This window comes from Jaculus jaculus, chromosome 9 (assembly GCF_020740685.1).
Source record: "Jaculus jaculus isolate mJacJac1 chromosome 9, mJacJac1.mat.Y.cur, whole genome shotgun sequence".
Classification (NCBI taxonomy): Eukaryota; Metazoa; Chordata; class Mammalia; order Rodentia; family Dipodidae; genus Jaculus; species Jaculus jaculus.
Window position 1 is genome coordinate 64,782,713 of NC_059110.1, and position 9,587 is coordinate 64,792,299.

Here is a 9,587-nt window from a genome sequence, read left to right on the forward strand (position 1 = left end):
GGAAAAAAAAAATCATGTCAATCAAGTAGGTTTCATCCTAAAGATGTGGGGGTGATTCAACACTTTACATAAAGCAGTCTTAAAGACAGGAAACACATGAACACTTCAATAGATTCAGAAAAAGCCTTTGACAAAATACAATATCCCTTCATTATTAAAACACTTGATAAATTAGGGATAGAGGGATCATATTTCAACCTAATAAAGGCAATATACAACAGTCCTAATGTCTATATCATACTAAATGGGGGAAAACTAAAAACTTTCCCATTAAGTTCTGAAACTAGACTATTAATTAATTATTAATTAATTAACATTAATTAGTTAATGTTCCTAGCTTATATTAGTTTTGATGGATTATAACCAATGTATCTATAAGAAATGTAAATGTTCCTAGGACTCCTAGTGAAGCAATAGATGTACTTCCCTCTTCTGAACCTTCATCAGGGGAAATTCCTCCAATGGTAGGTAAAAAGATTCTGTGACACTGAGCCTGACCTCTTCGGACAATATATAACTACCTTATCTCAGCAGGAGAGAGCTGCCTGTATTTAATCTTATTTGACAGAATCTTACACTTAAGGATGTAAATCTCTCTCCCCTCTCTAACCATAGGAGAATTCAGACAAAGGATTGTAAAAAGTACATAAATTCACCATAATCTCAGTTCAGACCCTCTGTCAGGTTCTTGGCATTAGCCACCAGAAGTTCCTACGTAAATAAAGGCTATCTCCCTCCCTCTAAAGTGATTATTCTCTTTGACTGATTTGACTGATTATTCTCATTGACTCATTAATTCCTCTAGCATAGCTGGTTCTGCATTGGCTGGGAAATTGAGTCATGAGAGTCTTGCACGTAAACTCCTGGCCCTTGGAGCCAATGGCATGGGCAGCTCAGCTGCTATGGGGGATGGAGTCTCTGAGTGATTTGGAAGGTGCTCTCCTGATGGTTTCCTGGGCTCAAATTCAGATTGGAGATCTGCTCTCTCATGACATCCAAGCTCCCAACCAGCCTTGAAGAGATGGATAGAGCCACCAGACAAATGGCCAAGGTAGGTCCTAGGGGTACCAGAAAGCATGCTGGGATACAGCCTGATCAACTCTAGGGGCATTCTGAGTAGACCCCATGTGTATACGGGGTAGAAATGATGACTGACAGGGGGCTGCATGTGTCTTTGGACTGACAGGACTGCTTCTTGTGTCTCTGGAGCTGTCCAAGCCTATTTGGAGTGGACAGGACTGCTCCATGTTTTCAGAGCTGAGAGGGCTGCTCCATGTGTATTCACAATTGCTCCATGTGTGCATTGAGCTGACTGGGGGCTCTGCATGTATTCACAGCTGAAAGTTAAAGCTATACAGAGGCCCAACAGGGGGCCTATAAGAGGCATTTACATACTGACATCAAGAGAATTCTTGTAAGAAAAAAAGTAACTGTAACTTAACCTCTGTGTGAATGTGTGAGTGAATGGGCAACTCATTTTGCTTGTGTTCTGAGTTCAAAGTAGTCCTAAGGGCTGGGCATCCTTAAGATCCTCACCAAGGCCACAGGATTTGAGTGGACTCATTCTGCAGCACAGTGGCAAGTGGCATAAGGTCTCATGGTAGGATTGGAATACTGTCCAATTTCAAGTCACAAGCTGAACCTGCTGTGGCCAAGCACTGCTGAAGTTCCTCTGGGACAAGGCCAGAGGAGCATCTGAATGGCTTCCTTCTGAAGTGGCAACCCCATTCTTTGTCTGTCATGCATCACTGAAACCAAGAGGAAAACACAAGAAATGAGGGGCACTGTGATGCCTCTTAATGTATGTGTGTATGCATGTATGTGAATGTGTATGAGAGTTCTGAACCCATGAGTATGTGGGTAAGGGGGGGAGGCACTGTGATGTCTCCTAGTGGTGTGTGTGTGTGTGTGTGTGTGTGTGTGTGTGTGTGTGTGTGTCAGTGTCTGAGGCTGCGAATGATTTTTTTCCCAGGGTCTCTGCCCCCTGAGCAGAGCCTGGAAAAAACCTGCGATCCCAGGCTGAGGCCTGGAAGATCTAGGAGCCCATGAATGGCACAGAGGGTGAGCCCTGTGTTTGAATCTTATGGGAAGGAGACTGGCTTTGATGCAGCTTGTGCCAATACTACTGTGTTCCTGGGCCCCTGGTTCTTGCTATTTCCCCAGTGCTGAAAGTTGGCCTAAAAGTTTGGGTTCCAAAGTTCCTGGAGTGGGTTCCAAGCTATTACAGGTTTCCTTGAAGACTCCAGGGGAACTTCATATAGAAATCGTGGTAGAATTTGTTATAGCTGTTTCATTCCCTTTCGTTTCCCTTGGCCTGTCCAAATGGACAATGGGGGCACTGGGAGAAGGAGGCAGACTGTACTGCAGGTCCTACTGGGGGTTTATGCTATTTCACTGTGAAATTTCACCCTCAGTGGTGAGAATTTATCAGAAGAAGTTAAAACACTAAAGCTGTGAGGAGGCATGGTCATTGAAGTTTCTGGGTTGCCATATTAGTCTGAGATGGGGGGCGTGGAGATAAAATTAAAAACTTCTGGCCATTTACTTTTCCTTGGGAGTTGGTATTGGAAGATAAATTCTTTTCCTTTTCTTTGCTAATTGCCTGTAGAGAGGGGATTAAAGCTGTTTCCTAGGTGGCCTAATAACTCCAAGATGAAATCTGGCTATCTATGAGCCTGTAAGTTTTCTGGTCCAAAAGAATTTTTCCATGGAGGTCAGTGGTTCATAAGTCCCTCAGTTATATTGAAGTCTTATGATAAGGTGGTAAGGAGTATTCTAAGACATTGTTCCCCCAGAGACACTGGCTGATGCATTCATGACCCCACTGAGTAAATAAAGGGAGAAAGACCAGAAAAAGTAAATTGTCAGAGACCATGACCTGGCTGCCCTGAGGACAAAAGAGAACTAGCAGCTCTCATGCAGCCCCTCCCCCAAGAACAAACAGCTGCTCTGGGAGATGTCACAAGAGAGATTCCAGAAATACCACAAGATGATCCAGAAGATTACAGCCAGGTGGCCCTACTTCCTCCTTCCTTGTACCCCCTCCCCCTTTTTTCCCTCCTTATTTCCCTACCTGCTGGTTGATTATAAAAGAGCTAAAAAATCCAACATTAAACGAGACCTTGACAAATCCTCCGCTTGGTCTCCTTCTTTCCCGCCCGTTCTTTCAGGTTGCAGCCCTCCTCGACCACCCTATGTTAGATTGGTCCCGTGGGTCGGGGGCAATTGGTGCCCAATGTGGGGCTTAAGGCACGGGTCTCGACCGGATGACAGACTGCATTGGAAATCTCCTCGGGATGCCGAGAGACATTTTGAAGAGTGCCCGCCATTTCTTCGCTCACGATTTCGACTATGGCTCACTGTAAGTCAGGATCCTTATTCTTCATTCTCCTCCGATTTTTAGTTTTTTTTTTTTTTTTCATTTTTTATTTATTTATTTGAGAGTGACAGACACAGAGAGAAAGACAGATAGAGGGAGAGGGAGAGAATGGGCGCGCCAGGGCTTCCAGCCTCTGCAAACGAACTCCAGACGCATGCGCCCCCTTGTGCATCTGGCTAACATGGGACCTGGGGAACCAAGCCTCGAACTGGGGTCCTTAGGCTTCACAGGCAAGCGCTTAACCGCTAAGCCATCTCTCCAGCCCTCTCCTCCGATTTTTAGAATGGGCCAAAAGCTTACTAAGGAAGCTCTCTTTCTTAAAGATTTAAAGAGCTCCCTCAGGGAAAGAGGGGTAAGAGTTAAGAAAAAGGACCTTATTAAATTCTTTGTCTTTATTGACAAGGTCTGCCCATGGTTCATTATTTCTGGTCCCGATATCTATCCTGGAAAATGGCAGAAGGTCGACAAAGATTTAAATTGCCGCCTCCAAGAAGAGGGGCCCAATTCTGTCCCCTCCACAGTCTTTTCTTACTGGGGACTAATAAGAGACATAGTGGAGGAAGCACACTCAGACCCCAATAAACAACAACTCCTTTCTGTTGCAGATTACTGCCTCCATCCTCTTTCACATAGAGCTTCTTTAGTTTCACTTTCCTCTCCTCCTGAAAAATCCCCTTGCCCATCGGTCATTATCGATATAGGTTCTAACTCCAATAACCCTGGTGTTCCCCAAGCAGTAGAAAGGTTGTACCTGCCCTTGCCTGAGCCCGCTCCCCCCAAAACTGCTTCTCAATGTACACCCGTCATTAACCCGTTTTTTTTCAAAAAATTGTGATCCTGAGCCTCTTGATCTGGGTGACGCTACCTCTCTTGAGGAGGAGGCTGCTAAATACCATAATCTCGACTGGCCTCCCGCTGCATCGGCCCTCCCTTTCAGACTGCCCCCTTACCCCTCCCAGCTTTGTACACCCACTCTATTACCCACTCTGCTACCTCCAGGGGTTCACCCCTCTACCCTTACTGGTGCCAAAGAACATCTCACTAAACAGATAGCTGAATTATGGGATGTGCTTAAGCTTCAAAAAGAGTTTGCTCAACTATCTACAGATTTAAGCTCTTTACAAGCTTCAATTAAGGAGACTATACTTAAACCCCCAAGTTTAACCATGACAAGGACCACTAAAAAGACTCCCGCCCCGCGGTGTTCCTTGGCCTTTCCAGTGGTTACACGCTCTGCCACCGCACCTCAGGTATCCTCTAGGGATACCCCACTGGAGGAATTTAATTCTCCTCTGGGTTCCGACAATGAGGATGAGACCTCAGAGGCTGAGGAGGGTCCTGATGACGCATTAATTCCCCCTATCAGAATCCCCGCTGCTGTCCCAGCCGCTCAGGCCCCAGATGTCCATTATCGCCCCCTGCACTTTAAAAAGATAAAAGAATTTCATTCAGCAGTACAGACATATGGCCCAACGGCCCCTTTTACTCTTTCCCTCCTTGAAGATCTCTCTGGGGGGGGGGGTGGTGGTGATCACTTAACCCCTGGAGAATGGACCTGAGTTGTTCAGTCAGTTCTAATCTGAGGATAATTTCTATCCTGGAAGGCAGACTTTGTGGATAGGTGCCAATCCATCGCTACAGTTAATCTAAGGGACCCCAATTCGCCCACTGCAAATTGGACCCTCAATAAGCTGACTGGCCAAGGTAGATATGACACTGAGGCCCACCAACGGGGCTTTCCTCCCAGCCTCCTGGCACAGACAGCCAATGCTGCCCTTGCTGCCTGGTGAATGATCCCTACGCGGGGTTCTGTTACCTCCCCTTTGTCAAAAATTACTCAGGGTGCCCAAGAAGAATATACTGATTTTGTGGGCAGACTCACTGAAGCAGCAGAACGTATTCTCGGCCCAGGAGGTGCTGAATCCAAGTTCCTAAAACAACTAGCCTACGAAAACACAAATTCAGCTTGCAGGTCCATCCATGCTTCCCCCTATAGAGCTTCAAACAACCTGCAATCTCACTCATGTTGTTAACTCTAGCTTTCTCTATATTGTTGCCCCTGCTGGCACTTACTTTGCATGCTCTACTGGTCTCACTCCTTACGTTGTAACTTTCACCTTCTTAGCTTACAAAGATTATTGTGTCCTTGTACAACTCTTCCCCAAGCTAACAATACATTCCAAAGATGAGTTCCTCCATTTCTGGGAGGGAGGAACATCTCCGTCACGTGCCAAACGGGAGCCTATCACTGTCATCACTCTTGCTGTTATCCTGGGGTTGGGTGCCGCCAGAGCAGGCACAGGCATTGCTTCATTAGTCACCTCCCAACAACAATTTAATCAACTCTCTTTGGCAGTAGATAAGGACTTACAGGAATTACAAAAGGGTCTTCAAGACTTAAAGGACTCTATGGTATCTATGTCTGAAGTAGTCCTCCAAAACAGACGTGGGCTAGACAGGCGGATCATCTTCCATGAGCTGTGATCGCGGCCAATGATGAGATTATTATGGATCCAGGAGTGGAGGCAGACCTCATAGCTTAATACAGGCGGGCCATCTTCAGTAACTGGTGCTGGGATTGGAAGCATGCCACATAGCCTAAGACAGGGTGCCACGCCCATTTCAATTATACAAAGAGGGAGGAGTAAATAAGCAGAGATGAACCTTCAGAAGACTTGAGAAGAAAATAAAATACTATCGAACATCAGCTACCCTAAGCTTGCTTAGAAAAGGGAAGTAGTTACAAAAGTTACAAATGGAAATACGTATTTAAGAGATTCTTTTTTTTTTTTACTGTAGTTTCCTTTTGTCCTGATCAAACATAAAACTGTTTTAATTACACAGAAACACGGACAAAATGTCATCATGGATCTGCCAAGTATGGTACCTTTCTTTGTTATTTGCTATTAAATTATTTAAAAGGGACCAAAGATCCTAACTGGTTTTGTAAATTAAAAAAAAAAAAATATGAGAATTATAACCCAGAGTAACAGATGTCTCAGCTGGTCACAGAGATTCCACGTTTCATGCAGAAAGACAGTAAATTGTAAATTGACTATTCTATGGGGCAAATGTACCCCAAGATTATTAGGCTCTGGACAGACAGCAATCAATTCTCCTTAACTGCTGAAGATGACGTTCTAATAATATACATGTAGCTCTTAGGAACTTCAGTTTTAGTTCCTTTTTATATGCTGGACAGGCACAGGAACAACTCTTCAGAAAAAGGGTGCTATCAGAGCTGCCAAGAACATAATTCCCTGGATTATATTAAGTATATCAGCCTCCATAACCTGGATATCACCTTGGATAACCTTTCTGTATGTGGCATTACATTTACAGGTGACACAGGCAGATATTATATGCAAGGTCAAAAGCGACAATTACAGGTGAAAGAAACAAATTTTGTCTATAAAAGGAGACATTAACTTAGATAAAGAAAGTTAATTAAAATCAAGAGACTAATAAATAAAAGTATTTTACTTACTTAGTACAGGAAAATTATCTAGAGATATGAAAGGATGTCCAACTAAGAAAACTAAATGTTTGATTATTTTTGTCAAGTTTTGTATAATCATGAAATTATGAGATTTGTATCATTGGGCCTAATGTTGTCTGTTGAAATGAATTTCCCTATTAAATGAGGTTTTGTCTAAAAGGAATGATATGAGATCAAAACAATATATATGAAGAGGAATTTATTTATTATATCAAAACAGCCAGTTTGTTTATTGGGGAAACATATAACTTTAACATTCAGGCATAACTCTAAATGGGGATTTGAAGGCTTCCCTGAAAAAAGATAATAATATTTTAAAGGAATAAATCTTGTTTATTTTATTTTATTTTATTTTTTTAATTTTTATTAACATTTTCCATGATTATAAAATATATCCCATGGTAATTCCCTCCCTCCCCACCCCCACACTTTCCCATTTGAAATTCCATTCTCCATCATATTACCTCCCCATTACAATCATTGTAATTATATATATACAATATCAACCTGTTAAGTATCCTCCTCCCTTCCTTTTAAATCTTGTTTTTATGAACAGAGGAGTATAAAATCAGGGATTAATAAAAAAATTACAAGTCAAACGTTCTCTTTGACAACAACTTTTATAAACATAAATAGAAGAATAACAATATCTAAGATAACATTGGATTTACTAATACTTGAATTTTGGATATGGGAGTTTAATATTACCTAATAACAATACCTTCTAATTATGTTATTTTAACCAGTTCAATATCTTTTAACTTAGAGGTATCTGGGACCAGTCCTGTGGTTAGAAGAAAATAGCTCTTTTCAATGTTAATAAAGTTGAGTCAGTCTTTGTTGGCCTTTTAGTCCTAACTGGTATCTCTATATCATCCCTTTTAAGAGTTAGAACCCATAATAATTTGGAGAGTGGGTGCTAACTCAGTCTCAGTTCTTACACTGGAAATGTATAATAAGGAGTTATAAAATCTTTACATTTAGGAGCTGGGCCTTGGACAACAAGAGGGGATCCAGATGTCAGCTATTGTTAAAAATAACTTATATGGGCTGGAGAGATGGCTTAGAGATCAAGCACTTGCCTGTGAAGCCGAAGGACCCTGGTTTGAGGTTCAATTCCCCAGGACCCACATTAGCCAGATGTACAAGGGGGGCTCACGCATCTGGAGTTCGTTTGCAGTGGCTAGAAGCCCTGGCATGCCCACTCTCCTCTCTCTCTCCCTCTCTGCCTCTTTTTCTCTGTCTGTCACTCTCAAATAAATAAATAAGTAAAATAACTTATATATTGGTATGTGATGGCATTGGGATTTTAGCTTTGCAGCATAAAAGATATAAGCCTATAAAGTAGTATGCAATATGTCTTTTGTTAGTAAAATTTATACATTGATCTTATCCTAAGAAATGTTTCAAGAATGGCTTAAAATGTTAGTATATAACCTACAATTATATTATAAAGGCGAATGATGATAACAAGAAAAATAATATGCTGATTTTGGGAAAACTGGTGAAAATAAAGTATACTGAGTATTGTTTTAAAATATAACTTTTATTTATTTATTTTTTGGTTTTTCAAGGTAGGGTCTCACTCTGGCCCAGGCTGACCTGGAATTCACTCTGCATTCTCAGGGTGGCCTCGAACTCATGGCGATCCTCCTACCTCTACCTCCCGAGTGCTGGGTTTAAAGGTGTGTGCCACCACGCCCAGCTAAAAAATAACTTTTAAATAAAACTTGATGAAAGGCAACTATTTTTGGGCTGGAGAGATGGCTTAGCGGTTAAGTGCTTGCCTGTGAAGCCTAAGGACCCCGGTTCAAGGCTCGGTTCCCCAGGTCCCACGTTAGCCAGATGCACAAGGGGGTGCACGCATCTGGAGTTCGTTTGCAGAGGCTAGAGGCCCTGGCGCTCCCATTCTCTCTCTCTCCCTCTATCTGTCTTTCTCTCTATGTCTGTCGCTCTCAAATAAATAAATAAAAAATTTTTAAAAAAGGCAACTATATTTAAATGTAGCTTAACATTTGGAGACATTTATAATTAATCAATTTTAATAGGATAACAGATATTTTAAAAGGTTGTTAATTAAGATGCTTAAAATACAACATCTTGATGTCTCTATCCGAAATATGTATTTGTTAACCAGTTATGTCATGATATCCAGGTTAAAAATTGCCATGCCTCAAGATGTTAAGGCTAAGACTTCAGCTCACTGATATTAACCTGTGCTTGGTAATATTTTTAACTTAGCCAAATTATCTATGTTCCTATGTCAACCTTTTAACTACTAAAAATCTAAGCCTCAACATCAAGGTTTACTCGTTGGTATTTAATCTTCTATTAGAAGATTATGACATGTACAGATACTATAACTATGAGATGTCCCTGTCTTGTTCTTACTGGTTTTGCTAGGTAGTCATTGCTGAAATTAGTTATAAGTCTTATGAAAATAATTCAGTTATTGCAAACTGTCATAAATTAAGTTTTATGATATTTCAATGGTTAGAACTGCTTACTTACAAGATTACTTTATTTATGTCTGTCAGAATGTCTCTAATATATGTAAAATTCAAGTTGATTTAGCCCAACAATGACCTGGTTCTGTTTTATTCTTTGGCTATGTATAATCAAAGTCTCAGTCAAGGTTTTGGTTAAATAGTTGTTTCATTACTGGAATCTTAAGTTCACTGCTTACATATATATTGATACTAAAACATG